The following is a 14357-nucleotide window of genomic DNA, read 5'->3' as shown; positions in this document are numbered from 1 at the left end:
GTGGCAGTTGTTTGGGCCATTGTCTCCTGTCTCCCGGCACATTCCTCGGCAGGAAGCCAGACTCACAGCGGGACAAACTTGAACCCACACTCTGGAATGGGATGTGGGTCTCAGCTGGCATCTCTTCTGCTGCTTCTGCTTCTGCTTCTGCTTCTTCTTCTTTTTTTCTAAGATTTATTTATTTATTTGAGAGGCAGAGTTACAGAAAGAGAGGTCTTCCATCCGCTGGTTCACTCCCTAGTTGGCCTCATGGCTAAAGCTGCGCCGATCCGAAGCCAGGAGCCAGGAGCTTTTTCCGGGTCTCCCATGTGGGTGCAGGGGCCCAAGGACTTGGGCCATCTTCCACTGCTTTCCCAGGCCATAGCAGAGAGCTGGATGGGAAGTGGAGCAGCCAGGACTCGAACCAGTGCCCATATGGGATGCTGGCACTGCAGGTGGCAGCTTTACCGGCTACGCCACAGCACTGGCCCTCAATAATACTCTTCTAATATAGTTGCTGCTGAGGGCGTTACAAGTGATCAAAGCAGTTAGCAATCAACTGAGTATAATGTACTCTCCTCTCTGCTGGGGACTTCGCTGGGTTCTCTTTTAGTGCTTGTGAAATCCTCAGTCCTGTGCCTGGCACACAGCACATGTTCAATAAATGAGCTATTCATCACGTGAGAATATTCATCCTGGCTGGTGTTTTATGCCCCTATGATCCCCTTCACCCCTCCCTTACCACTGGGCAACAAGTCCCTACTGGAACACAGCTTAGAGGCCAGATTCTATGGCTTCATGGAGGCCACTTTTTTTTTTAAAGAGTTATTTATTTATTTGAAAGTCAGAGATAGAGAGAGAGTCAGAGCGAGATCTTCCATTTGTTGGTTCATTTCCCCAATGGCCACAATGGCTGGAGCTGGGCCAATCCAAAACCAGGACCCAGGAGCTTCTTCTGAGTCTCCTATGTGGGTGCAGGGGCCCAAGAACTTGGGCCATCTTCCACTGCTTTCCCAGGAGCATTAGCAGGGAGCTAGATCGGAAGTGGAGCAGCTAGGACTCGAACCGGTGCCCATATTGGATACCGGGATACTGGCTCTGCAGGCGGCAGCTTAACTCGCTATGCCAAGGTGCTGGCCCCAAATAGACCGCTTTCTAGCTGTCTGGCCCTGGGCAAATAAATGCAATTTCCTTATCTGTAAAATGAGGATAACAATAGTTCTTTCTAAGGTTATTTTGAGGATCCAATAAGTTAATTCATATTATGCCTGGTGCATGATCAGGCCTCAGTAAACTCAGAGCCATTATTTGTGTTACCACAACTAGAAATTTATTATCTCCTCAGATATGTCATTTTATTTCTGGAGTGTCCTAACATTAAAAATTTCTTGATTTAGGAGTGGGCTTTTGGCCTAATGGCTAAAATACTAGTTAGGACATCAGCGTCCCACATTGGAACAGCCATGTTCCATGTCCAGTTCTGGCTCCTGTTCCCAGCCAGGAGGTTCATCCAAGTCTCCCACATGGGTACAAGTGCCCAAGGACTTGGGCCATCCTCCATTGCTTTCCCAGGCGCATTAGCAGGGAGCTGGATTGGAAGTGGAGCAGCCAGGACTTGATCTGGTGTCCATATGGGATGACTGTACTGCAGGCCGAGGCTTAACCTTCTACACCACAGCACCGGCCCCTGAAGAAGAAGAAATTTCTAAAGTAAAAGTTAAACATAAATTTGTCATATGACCTAATAATTCTATTCTTTATTACTACTCAAGAGAACTGAAAACTACACAAAGATTTGTGTGTGAATGTTCATAGCAGCTCGTTCCCCAACAGCCAAGAACTGGAAACAACCCAAAGTCCAGCAGTGAGTAAATCCGACGCCGTGTGTCCGCACAATGGACTGCTACTCAGCGGTGAAACGGAACACACCGTTAACGCATAGCATAACACGAATGGCCCTCATGCTCTGCGGGAGAAACCCAACACAAGTGCTACACAAGGATGATCCCTTTGTGTAAAATGTTCAGGAAGGACAAATGCACAGAAAGTCAAAGTAGATTGGTACTCCTCTAGGGCTGAGGACAGGAGTGGAAATTAAATAAAATCTTCAAAAATAAAATTAGTAACTTGCAACTTTTTAATATGATCTTAATAATACTAATAATCATGACATTGAGTCTTTAGAAAGTATCAGGCAGTTTTGTTTTTTTTTTTTAAGATTTTTTGATGGGGCCTGCACTTTGGGATGGCTGGCTAACCACTGCCCACAGTGCTGGAATCCCATATGTGCGCTGGTTCGAGTCCTGGCTGCTCCACTTCCAATCCAGCTCTCTGCTATGGCCTGGGAAAGCACTGGAAGATGGCTCCTGGGTGCTTGGGCCCCTGCACCTGTGTAGGAGACCTGGAAGAGGCTCCTGGCTCCTGGCTCCTGATCAGCCCAGCTCTGGACATTGCAGCCAGTTAGGGAATGAACCAGAGGATGGAAGACCCATCTCTCTCTCTCTCTCTCTGCCTCTCCTTCTCTCTCTGTGTAACTCTGACTTTCGAATAAACAAGTAAATCTTTTATTAATTAATTGGTTAATTAATTTGAAAGTAGAATTACAGAGAGGCAGAGAGGGGGTCTTCCATCTGCTGGGTTACTCCTCAAACAGCCGCTACTGGCTGAAGCTGGGCCGATCCAAAACCAGGAGCTTCTTCCAGGTCTCCCATGTGGGTGCAGGGGCCCAAGGACTTGGGCCATCTTCCACTGCTTTCCCAGGCCATAGCAGAGAGCTGGATCGGAAGAGGAGCAGCCGGGACTAGAACTGGCACCCATGTGGGATGCCAGCACTGCAGGTGGTGGCTTTAACCAGCTACGCCACAGTGCCAGCCCCCAGGCACGATTCTAAGTACTTGATTCAATAAATTCTCACAACCACCCATGAGGCAAATATGATTATCTCACAGATGAGAAACTGAAGCTCTAAGAAGTTAAGTGACTTGATCAAGGTCACACAGCTAGTAAATAGAGAAGCAGGACCACAGTTTGGGCAATGGATTCCAGTAGCTATTCTTATTTATTTATTTATTTATTTATTTATTTTTGACAGGCAGAATGGACAGTGAGAGAGACAGAGAGAAAGGTCTTCCTTTGCCGTTGGTTCACCCTCCAATGGCCGCCGTGGCCAGCGCACCGTGCTGATCTGATGGCAGGAGCCAGGTTGTTTCTCCTGGTCTCCCATGGGGTGCAGGGCCCAAGCACTTGGGCCATCCTCCACTGCACTCCCGGGCCACAGCAGAGAGCTGGCCTGGAAGAGGGGCAACCGGGACAGAATCCGGTGCCCCGACCGGGACTAGAACCCGGTGTGCCGGCGACACAAGGTGGAGGATTAGCCTAGTGAGCCGCGGCGCCGGCCTCCAGTAGCTATTCTTGTAACCCCCAGCTTTCATGGTAGTTTTTAAAAGTTTTAATGAAGTAGAATTGTTGACAATCTCTCCAGAAATTGGAAATACATAATATACTAAATCTGGTAGTACAAAGCAATTTTCAGAAAGCAGTAAATCCTGTTTCATCAGCAGTCTAGACTCTAATGAAAGGAGCAGCTTTTTTTGTTTTTTATTTTTATATGATTTTCTGTTTTTCTGTGGCAAGAAACAAAACATGAGGGACCTCCAAAAAGTTCATGAAAATGGAATTGAACATTTATTTTAGTGCAGAAAACATTTTAGAATACATGCATTTTTTAAATTATTTATTTATTTGAAAGGCAGAGTTAGAGAGAAAGAGAGAGAGAGAGGTCTTCCATCTGCTGATTCACTCCCCAAATGGCCACAACAGCTGGAGCTGGACAGACCCAAAGCCAGCAGCCAGGAGCTTCTTCTGGGTCTCCCATGTGGGTGCAGGGGCCCAAGCACTTAAGTTATCTTCCACTGCTTTCCCAGGCGCATTAGCAGAGAGCTGGACTGGAAGTGGAGCAGCCAGGACTCGAACTGGCACCCATGTGGGATGCTGGCAATACAGGTGCCGGCTTTAACCACTACACCAAAGGGCCGGCCCATGCATTTTTTTAATAATACGCATTCTCATGAACATTTTGAAGACCCCCCTTTTTTTAAAACTTTTATTTAATGAATATAGATTTCCAAAGTACAGCTTATGGACTACATTGGCTCCCCCCACCCCCGATGACTTCCCTCCCACCCGCAACCCTCCCCTTTCCCGCTCTCTCTCCCCTTCCATTCATATCAAGATTCATTTTCAATTTTCTATATATACAGAAGATCAGTTTAGTATACATTAAGTAAAGATTTCAACAGTTTGCACCCACATAGAAACACAAAGTGAAAAATACTGTTTGAGTACTCGTTATAGCATTAGATCTCAATGTACAGCACATTAAGGACAGAGATCCTACATGAGGAGTAAGTGCACAGTGACTCCTGTTGTTGACTTTACAAATTGACACTCCTGTTTATGGCATCAGTAATCTCCCTATGCTCCAGTCATGAATTTCCAAGGCTATGGATGAAGACCCCTTGTAAATACTAAAAAGATAATGGAGGCAGGCATTATGACATGGTTAAGCTGCTACTAGGGACTCCTGCATCGCATTTTGGGGTGCCAGGTCAAATCCCAGCTAGAAAGTAGCAGGTGATGGCTCAAGAACTTGGGCCCCTGCCACCTACTTGAGAGACCTGGATAGAGTTCTAGTCTCCTGGCTTCAGCCAGCCTGGCCCAGCTCTGGCTGTTGCAGGCATTTGGGAAGTGCACCAATGGGTAGAAGGTGTCTCTTTCCCTCTGTCTCTCCTGCTGTCCCCCTACCCTATGTCACTCTGTCTTTCAAATATATCAATACTTTAAATATCATATCTATGCATCAGGATTGTCATGTGAATCACAGCATGAGTTAACGTTCATAAAATCTTAGCACAATGCCTTGCTCATAGTACACACTGAACAAAGGGGAGCTTTCTTTAGTCATCAGGATTCCTTTAGCTCTAGAACCAGTCATGTCTTGCAGGGCTCAGCAGGACGAGACTCAACTTAGAGAAGAACAAAGAGCCTTGAGAGCTTACTTACTGGCTTTCTTTTTTTAATCATTATTTTTTGTTTATCTTTTGTTACTTTTTTCACTTCTATTTGATTTATTTCTGCTGTATTTTTTTTTTAAGATTTATTTACTTGAAAGGCAGAGTTACAGAGAGCCAGAGGCAGAGAGAAAAGTCTTGCATTGGCTGATTCATTCTTTAGATGGCCACAATGGCCGGAGTTGAGCCTATCCGAAGCCAGGAACTTCTTCTAGGTCTCCCACGCAGGTACAGGGACCCAAGAACTTGGGGTATCTCCTACTTCTTTCCCAGGCGACAGCAGGGAGCTGGATCAGAAGTGGAGCAGTCGAGACTTGAACTGGTGCCCATATGGGATGCCGGCACTGCAGGTAGTGGCTTTACCTGCTATGCCACAGCAAGGCCCTGGCTTGCTTTCTTTAGTTAGTTATATGTTAGTATACATTAAAAATAGTTTTAAGATTTATTTATTTGAAAGAGAGAGAGAGAGAGAGGGAGGATCTCCCATCTTCTGATCTGGTTCACTCCCTAAATGACTGCAACCATCAAGGCTGGACCAGGCTGAAGTCAGGAGCCAGGAGCTCCATCCTGGTCTCACCTGGGTGGCAGGGGCCCAAGGTATTTGGGCCATCATGTGCTGTCTTCTCAGGCCCATTAGCAGGAAGCTGGATGAGAAGCGGAGCAGCCAAGGTTTGAACCTGCACTCTGATTGGCTTCACAGGCAGTGGCCCAACCTGCTGCACCATGACATTGACCCCATATTTTCTGTATTTCAAAAGACCTTTAAAAAAAAGATTTCTTTGAAAGGCAGAGTGACAGACAGATGGAGAGACAGAGACTAAGGAGGTCTTCTATCCACTGGGTCTCTTCCCAAATGCCCACGGCAACCTTAGTCAGAACCAGGATCCAGGAACTCCCTCTGGGCCCCGATGTGGATGGTGGGGGCTCAAGCCTTCGTCTGCTGTCTCCTAGGCACATTAGCAGGACACTGGATCAGAAGCAGAGCAGCCAGGACTGGAACCAGTGCTCCAATATGGGATGTAGTTTAACCCGTGTTACAGCGCCCCTCCTAGACTGGAGCATCAAACGTCTCCTCCTGTGCGTATCTTCTCTACAAACCTTGCTTTAATCCCCTCCTCCTGTATTGTCACGGGTACCTCCAGGTATCTTTTAGGAGTACTAGCAGAGCCCCACCCAGAATCTCTGTAGCTACTGCCAAAATGCCACATCCATGTTCTTCTTCTTCTTCTTCTATTTTTTTTTAAAGATTATTTATTTGACAGTCAGAGTTACACACAGAGAGAAGGAGAGGCAGAGAGACAGGTCTTCCATCCACTGGTTCAATCTCCAAATGGCTGCAACGGCCAGAGCTGCACCTATCCAAAGGCAGGAGCTAGGATCTTCTTCTGGGTCTTCCATGTGGGTGCAGGGGCCCAAGGACTTGAGCCTTCTTCCACTGCTTTCCCAGACCATAGCAGAGAGCTGGATTGGAAGTGGAGTAGCCGGGACTCAAACCGGAGCCCATATGGAATGCTGGCATTGTAGGTTGCGGCTTTACCCGCTACACCACAGCGCTGGCCCCCACATCCATGTTCTAGTGAAGGGAAGACAGGTGGCTGGAGCAGACCTTGTTCTCTGGCCCACTTGACCTTGGAAAATGCGGATGTTGGGTGATAGCCTGGTGAAGACTCCTGTGGGGCCAGAGTGCTGGTCACACACTAAGTAAGTCACAACAGCCTTGCAGTGTAATGTGGCTAACTTTTCCCATTAGTGGCACTGATCTGTGCATAGGGAACAAATATATTTTTTTGTTGTTGTTGTTAAAGATTTATGTATTTGAAAGGCAGAGCTACAAACAAAGGGGGAGAGAGAGAGAGAGAGATATCTTCCATCCATTGGTTCACTCCCCGAAGAGGTGTAACGGCTGGAGCTGGGTCTATTTGAAGCCAGGAGACAGGAGCTTATTCTAAGTCTCCCATGTGGGTGCAAGGATCCAAGCACTTGAGCCATCTTCCGCTTTCCCAGGCCACTAGCAGGGAGCTGGATCAGAAGAGGAGCAGCTGGGGCTCAAACCGGCACCCATATGGAATGCCAGTCTCATAGGCAGAGACTTAACCTACTACGCCACAGTGTCGACCCCAGAAACAAACACTTATTAAGGGACAAGTTTTTGAATGCATATTTTTCTGATGAACAGAAATAGAAATGTTTAATTCGTCCAGCTGGAAATGACCGAAGCATATTTTTCCACTAGATGTCACTGTTGTACTTGAAAAACAAACATGGTCTCAACTGTTAACGAAAATTCTTTGGCTTTGGGATCCATCCTTCTTCCCTGCCTGCCTGCCTGCCTCCCTCCCTCCCTTCTTTTCTTCTTCCCTCCCTTTATTTCTAACAGAAGACATCACCAGACCACAGATGAATCTTATCCCAGGATAGTTTCCTTCAGAGGAAGAAATTTGATGACCAGGATTTAGGAGTTAGCTGGAAGATCTACAAGTATCCTTTTGACAGGTTTTCTTTTCTTTTCTCCCTCTCTCTTTCTGTTTTCTTCCTTCCTTTTTTACTTTTTAAAATATTTATTTATTTATGTCAAAGGCAAGGCAGCAGAGAGAGATTTTCCATCCACTAGTTCACTCTCCAAAGCCAGGAGCCGGGAGCTTCTTGTGGGTCCCCGACATGGGTGCAGGGGCCCAAGTACTTTGGCCATCTTCCACTGCTTTCCTAGGTGTATTAGCAGGGAGCTGGATTTGAAGTGGAGCAGCCGGCCCTTGAACCAGCACCTGAATGGGATGCTGGCACTGCAGGTGGCTTTACCCACTATGTCAAAGAGCTGGCCCATGTGCCCAGATGGGATGCTACGCTACAAGGCAGGCCCCGAGAGATGGGTTTTCAAAGAGCAGTCTGATCAAGACCTCTGGGATTTGCTGCTTTTCTCTTGAAGTTCTTTTTTTTTTAATTTTTAAAATATATTTATTTTATTTATTTGGAAGTCAGAGTTACAGAGAGAGTTAGAGACAGAGAGAGGTCTTCCATCCGCTAGTTCACTCCCCAAATGATTGCAACAGTTGGAGCTGTGCAGATCCGAAGCCAGGAATTTCTTCCAGGTCTCCCACATGGGTTCACGGGCCCAAGGACTTGGGACATCTTCTACTACTTTCCCAAGCCATAGCAGAGAGCGGGATCGGAAGTGGAGCAGCTGGGACTAGAACCAGCGCCTGTATGGGATGCCGGCACTTCAGGTCAGGGCTTTAACCCACTGCACCACAACGATGGCCCCCCTCTCTTGAAGTTCTTTGGATGATGCCACTGAGTCTTCAGGGCCTGTGCTGTTTGCATCCAGACCAATCTCCTCCTGAAGACAAACAACAGTCACGTTGCCTTCCTCACTCTCATGTATCAGCCCCTTTTGAGATCCAACTTCTCAGAACAGAAAGCACAATAATATTACAATATTTCAATGTTTTAAAAAACTTTTACTTATTTTCATTTTATTTGAAAGGAAGAGAAAGGAGGGAGGGAGGGAGGGAGAGAGAGAGAATGACTTCCATTGTTGTTTCACTCTCCAAATGCCCACAACTGGGGCTGAGCCAGGCTGAAGCCAGGAGGCTGGAACTCATTCCAGGTATCCCACGTGGATGTCATGAACCCAAATACATGAGCCGTCACCTGCTGCTTCCCCTGGGTGTGCGTCAGCAGGAAGCTGGATTGGAAGTGGAGTAGCCAGGGACTCAAACTCAACTTCTTCCATATGCGATAGGATGTTCAATTGGCGACTTAACTGCTGCACCCAACGCCCACTCCTGCATTTCTTCAATAAAGAAGTGTTTAGTGTCATTTAACTTTAAAATTGAAATATTATTGGGGGTGGGCATTTGGTGCAGTGGTGAAGCTGCCACGTGGGTCACCTGCGTCCCATGTTGGGGGGCCTGGAATCGAGTCCTGGTTCCATTTCTGAATCCGGATTCCTGCTGATGCTCACATTGGGAGACAGTAGTGATGGGACAGGTAGTTAGGCCAGGCCACGCAGGTGAGAGACATGGATTGAGCTCCAGGCTCCTGGCTTTGGCCTGGACCAGCCCTGGCTGTTATGGGCACTTGGGGATTGAACAAGCAGATAGGAAGATGCATCAATCTCTCTCTCTGCCTTTCAAATACATAAATATTTTAAAAAAATGCAAACACAGGACAGACCAATTAAGAACCTGTGTCTTACATCAGAGTACCTGGCTGTGGTTCTTCAGTCTGGTTTCCCGCTAATCAGACCCTGGGAGACAGTGCTGATGGCTCAAGTAGTCGGTTTCATATCACCTACAGAGGGCACTGGATGAAGCCTCTGGCTCCCGGCTTCAGCCTGGCCCAGTCCCAGTCAAGTGGGTGTTTGGAAATTAAAACAGTGGACCAGAACTCTGTCTCTCTGTCTGCCCCCTGAGTAATTTTTCTTAAAGGGGGGAGGATTTTGAAAGATAAGTAAGAACTTTATTTTCTTCCTCTGTTGTGTTTATTAATGAAATAGAAAAAAATCCCTCCAGAAATTTTTTAAAAAGATTTTATTCATCTATATTTGAGAGGTAGAGTTACAGACAGTGAGAGGGCGAGACAGAGAGAGAGAGGTCTTCCATCCGCTGGTTCACTTCCCAATGGCAGAGTTACAGAGAGAGGCAGAGACAGAGAGAGGTCTTCTATCCGTTGGCCCCTGTCATTTGACCTTTAAAATAAAGAAATCTTTAAAAAGAATCTAAGAGAATAAAAGAGGGGCTGGGCGTGTGGCCGAGTCCGCATTCCATATCAGAGTGCCTGGGTTTAAATCCCGACTCTTCTCTGATTCCAGCTTTCTGCTATGTCTCTGCCACCCTTGTGGGAAACCCTGCTCTGTAGGCATTTGGGGAATGAAGCAGCAGATTGAAGCTCTCCCCCGCTCTCTCTTTCTGTCTTTCAAGTTCTGTGCCCCAGCAAGTGCAAACAGAGAAGCATCACACACTGATAAAATTTGACAGTGGAGAGTGAGCTCATGCCCTAAAGAACTCTCGACCCCAAAGCTCAAAGCAACAAGGCTTATAGAGGCAAAGCCCACAAGGAGGGGAGGGGACATACATGGTTGCTAGGGTAGCGGAATACATAGGTACTAGGGTGACGCTGACCTAAAACATATCAGTTACAATCTTGACATGAGTCCAGGTACTGGCCTACATCCTATGTGGCACATAGACAGATTAACCCAGGTGCACCCTATCTGTTTTAAGCTTAAACAATCACACTAGGGGATTCCTATGTTTTGCCAAGCAGGATGCAATGCACTGTTATTGTCTTAGTTTTAGACAGTAGTTAGTTTCAGACCAGTCTCATGGTCGCAGGTGGGAGGTGGGGAGCTTTTTTTTTTTTCATTTCTTTTTTGACAGGCAGAGTGGACAGCGAGAGAGAGAGAGACAGAGAGAAAGATCTTCCTTTACCATTGGTTCACCCCACAGTGGCCTCTGTGGCCCACGCACCGCGCTGATCCGAAGCCAGTGCCTGACTGGAACTAGAACCTGGTGTGCCAGCACCACAGGCGGAGGATTAGCCTAATGAGCCGTGGCGCCGGCCGGGAGCTTTTTCAAGATGGAGTCTTGGGTGCCCTAAAATGGAGTCCCTACTGGCAGGGTGTCACTTCACAAGTAGATAAAAATTCATAACTAAAATATTTAAAAATAAAAAATGAATTTCCATATCAATAGCCTTTTTTTTAAAAAAAAAAAGAACAACTTAAACCCAAAAGCATAGAAGAAAATAAATTATAAAGTTAAGGGCAAAAATCAATGAATTGGCAAATGGACATGCAATTGAAAAAAATTAATAAGAGAACTGGAAGTTAATTCTTAGGACAGATTAATAATATTGAACATCCCTAGCAAGACCAGAAGCAAAAACAAGAATAGCAAAAGTGATCCATAGCTGAAATGAAAAGTAGACATTGCTATAGATCTTAGCGGCATTAAAAAGGTAAGAAGGCATTGCGAGTAACTACACGTCAACAAAGGTGACAGCTCGGATGGCAGGAGCCAGGTGCTTTTCCTGGTCTCCCATGGGGTGCAGGGCCCAAGCACTTGGGCCATCCTCCATGCACTCCCTGGCCACAGCAGAGAGCTGGCCTGGAAGAGGGGCAACCGGGACAGAATACAGCGCCCCGACCGGGACTAGAACCCAGGGTGCCGGCGCCGCTAGGTGGAGGATTAGCCTAGTGAGCCGCGGCGCCGGCCCCCTCTTTTTCTTAATTTGCTGAGAGTTATTTTTAATCTGCAGTGGATGTTGACTCTGTCATAGGCTTTTCCTGCACGTATTGGGAGATTAACACGTAGCTTTTCCTTTTTCAGTCGAATACGGCACACAATGCTATCTTATAACGGGGATTGGAAGGACATCTCCATTTGAGTTTGCTTCGTTTTAAGTGTTTGGTGTTTCCTTGTGGTTAGTGACAATTGCACTGGAACCCTCTATATTCTTTTTAAAAGAAAAGTTTTAATTGACACAATAGCCATATATACAAGAGGTGTTCAAAAAAGTTCTTGGGAATGCTCATTATCTCTCTCTTTCTCTCTCTGTGCGTGTGTGTGTTTGAAAGATAGACACATACAAAAAAAGAAAGATGGAGATAAATCTTGCGTTTGCTGCCTTACTCCCCAAATGCCCTCAACAGCAGGGGATGAGCCAGGTGGAAGCTGGGAACTAGAACTCAATCCAGGTCTCCCAAGTGGTTGGCAGGGGCTCCAGCTCTTGCACCATCACCCGCTGCTTCCAGGGCTCATCCCCTGGAATTGGAAGCCGAGCCAGAATGCAAATCCAGGTGCTGCAGTATGGAAGGTGGCATCTCAAGCAGCATCTTAACTGCCACACCAACTCTCTGCCGCGATTTATCTTTGTTTTCAAGATTTATTTATTTATTTGAAAGGCAAAGTTACAGGGGGGGTGGGGAGAGAGAGAGAGAGAGAGAGAGAGAAAGAGAGAGAGAGAAAGTCTTCCATCCACTGGTTCACTCCCCAAATGGCTGCAACAGCTGGAGTTGGGCTGATTTGAAGCCAGGAGCTTCTTCTGGGTCTCCCACATGAGTGCAGGGGCCCAAGGACTTGGGCCATCTTCTACTGCTTTCCCAGGCCATAGCAGAGAGCTGGATCAGAAGCGTAGCAGTTGGGACTTGAACCGGCGCCCATATGGGATGGTGGCACTGCAGGCAGAGGCTTTACCCGCTACGCCACAGCGCTGGCCCCCAAATATCCTTTTCAGTACCTGATGTGAACTTCATGAGATTAAGAAGGAAAACAAAAACCAGAAAAGAAATTCTTCATTATAGGCAAGTTTGCAAGAAAACAACAAATATCCTAGCGAGATACAGAATCTCTTAACATCTAAAGTCAGAAACTAGCAAAACCAAAATGCTTCAGATTCTTTCTTGGACTTTGGCCTGTGGCTAGAGTCTTGTGAGGTGAGACTGGGTGGAGGGTGGTACCCTGTATCTTATGGGTGTGGGAACCTGCAGGAGGCAACACATCTAAGTCTTTGCAAGAACACGAAAGTAATCAGGTGTCATCAAAGCCAAGAGGAAGACAGGATCTGAAATAAACGATCACCTGAAGCACTTACATCGCTTATGCAGAATGATTCATGACGTGGAGACAGGTTTGCTGAGCCGAAGCAAGAGCACCCAGGCGCACCCTGAACCAAAAGGCAGAAGCAGGGTGAGCTCTCTTGGCCCATGTTTTTCCCTGCCCAGGTCAGGAAACCCAGGAATACCCTTCTGACCTGGCCCTGAAGCAGGTCAAAATGCTTAGATGCTAGGTGTCCTTTCTCTAGCTCCAGGAGACAGGCACATCCTCTGCTCGAGCTAGCATGGGGCATAGGTTCCTTCAAGTCAACCTCTCTTCCTTAAACCTGTGTGGTCATACCTGAAAATACGATATTCTAGTCAAAACCTTGATGATAGAACCAATGTTCCCCATTTTGTCCTGTTACAAGGAAAATAGTTCCTTATGGAATTCATGTAAACAACTATGTTGCCATGAAACTAAGAATACTCATTAGCACTTTGTGAATTCTAGCGGGACGGGACAGAGAGCAAAAGCAATATTTCAACTCTGTTTGCAAAAGCATATGCTACAAAAGTGCTGTCACCTATACATGGCTCAGAGCAAAAGGTTTCCACTCAGACTACTCAACAGCAAGAAAATAAATAATCCCATTTAAGAAATGGACACTCTCTGTACCTCTGCCTTTCGAATAAACAAATAAATAAATCTTTAAAAAAATGGGGTTGGGGTTGGTGCTGTGGCATAGTGGGTGAAGCTGCCCCCTGCTGGTTCCTGGCTCCCACTTGGCCCAGCCCCAGCCTCTGTGCCTATTTGGGGAATGAGGGAACAGATGCAAGATCTCTCTCCGTGTCTATTCTACTCTCTGCCTCTCAAATAAATACTGCTGATAAAAGATGAAAGATAAATGCTGGTGAGGGTGTAGAGAAAAGCGAGCACTTATACACTGCTGATGGGATTATAAATTAATGTAGCTCTTTCGGAAAATAGCAAGGAGCTTCCTCAAGAAACTAATAGAGTTATCATATGATCCAGAAATTCTGCTTCTGGGTAGGCAGTGTACTTCAAAAGGTTCATGAGAAAATGGAATTAAAAGATAAGTTTATTTTGGTGCAAAAACATATTTTTGTAACCTATGCACAGTTGTTTCATAATATGCACCTGGACTTTCTCAGGAAATGCTAACATTCCAGGAGTCAGATAAGAGACATTCCAGGCTTCAGTGCCCTCTCCAGACGCCCTGCGGATTATCTGAAGGACTTGTTTCTTCCACAGGGCCTGGGATGACCAGCGGGGTCACCTAAAGGGCAATGGCTGTTAGGACCAAGATGGCTTCGTTTATGTCAAACTGGGTATCTACACACACACACACACACACACACACGCAGACACACACACATGCATGCACACACAGACACACGCACACACACGCACACACACAGACACACACACACGCACACACCATCCTAAACAGACAACAGACACATAAAGAGCCCTGACAACCTTCAGTCCACATTTTCAGTAAAACCTACTAGCACAACTTACTGGTTTATCTCCACTTTTTAATTTTTATCCAAATTGTGTTCCCAGCAAATTGTGTGGATGAAGCTTTTAAGATTTTCATTTGGGGGCTAGCATTGTGGCATAATGGGTAAAGCTGCTGCCTGCAGTGCTGGCATCCCTTATGGGTGCTCGTTCAAATCCCAGCTGCTCCACTTCCCATCCAGCTCCCTGCTAATGTGCCTGAGAAAGCAGTGTAGGATGGCCCAAGTTC

The sequence above is a fragment of the Oryctolagus cuniculus genome, chromosome 20 (genome assembly GCF_964237555.1).
Source record: "Oryctolagus cuniculus chromosome 20, mOryCun1.1, whole genome shotgun sequence".
NCBI lineage: Eukaryota > Metazoa > Chordata > Mammalia > Lagomorpha > Leporidae > Oryctolagus > Oryctolagus cuniculus.
The sequence above is the reverse complement of the archived record's forward strand: the minus strand, read 5'-3'. Positions refer to the sequence as shown.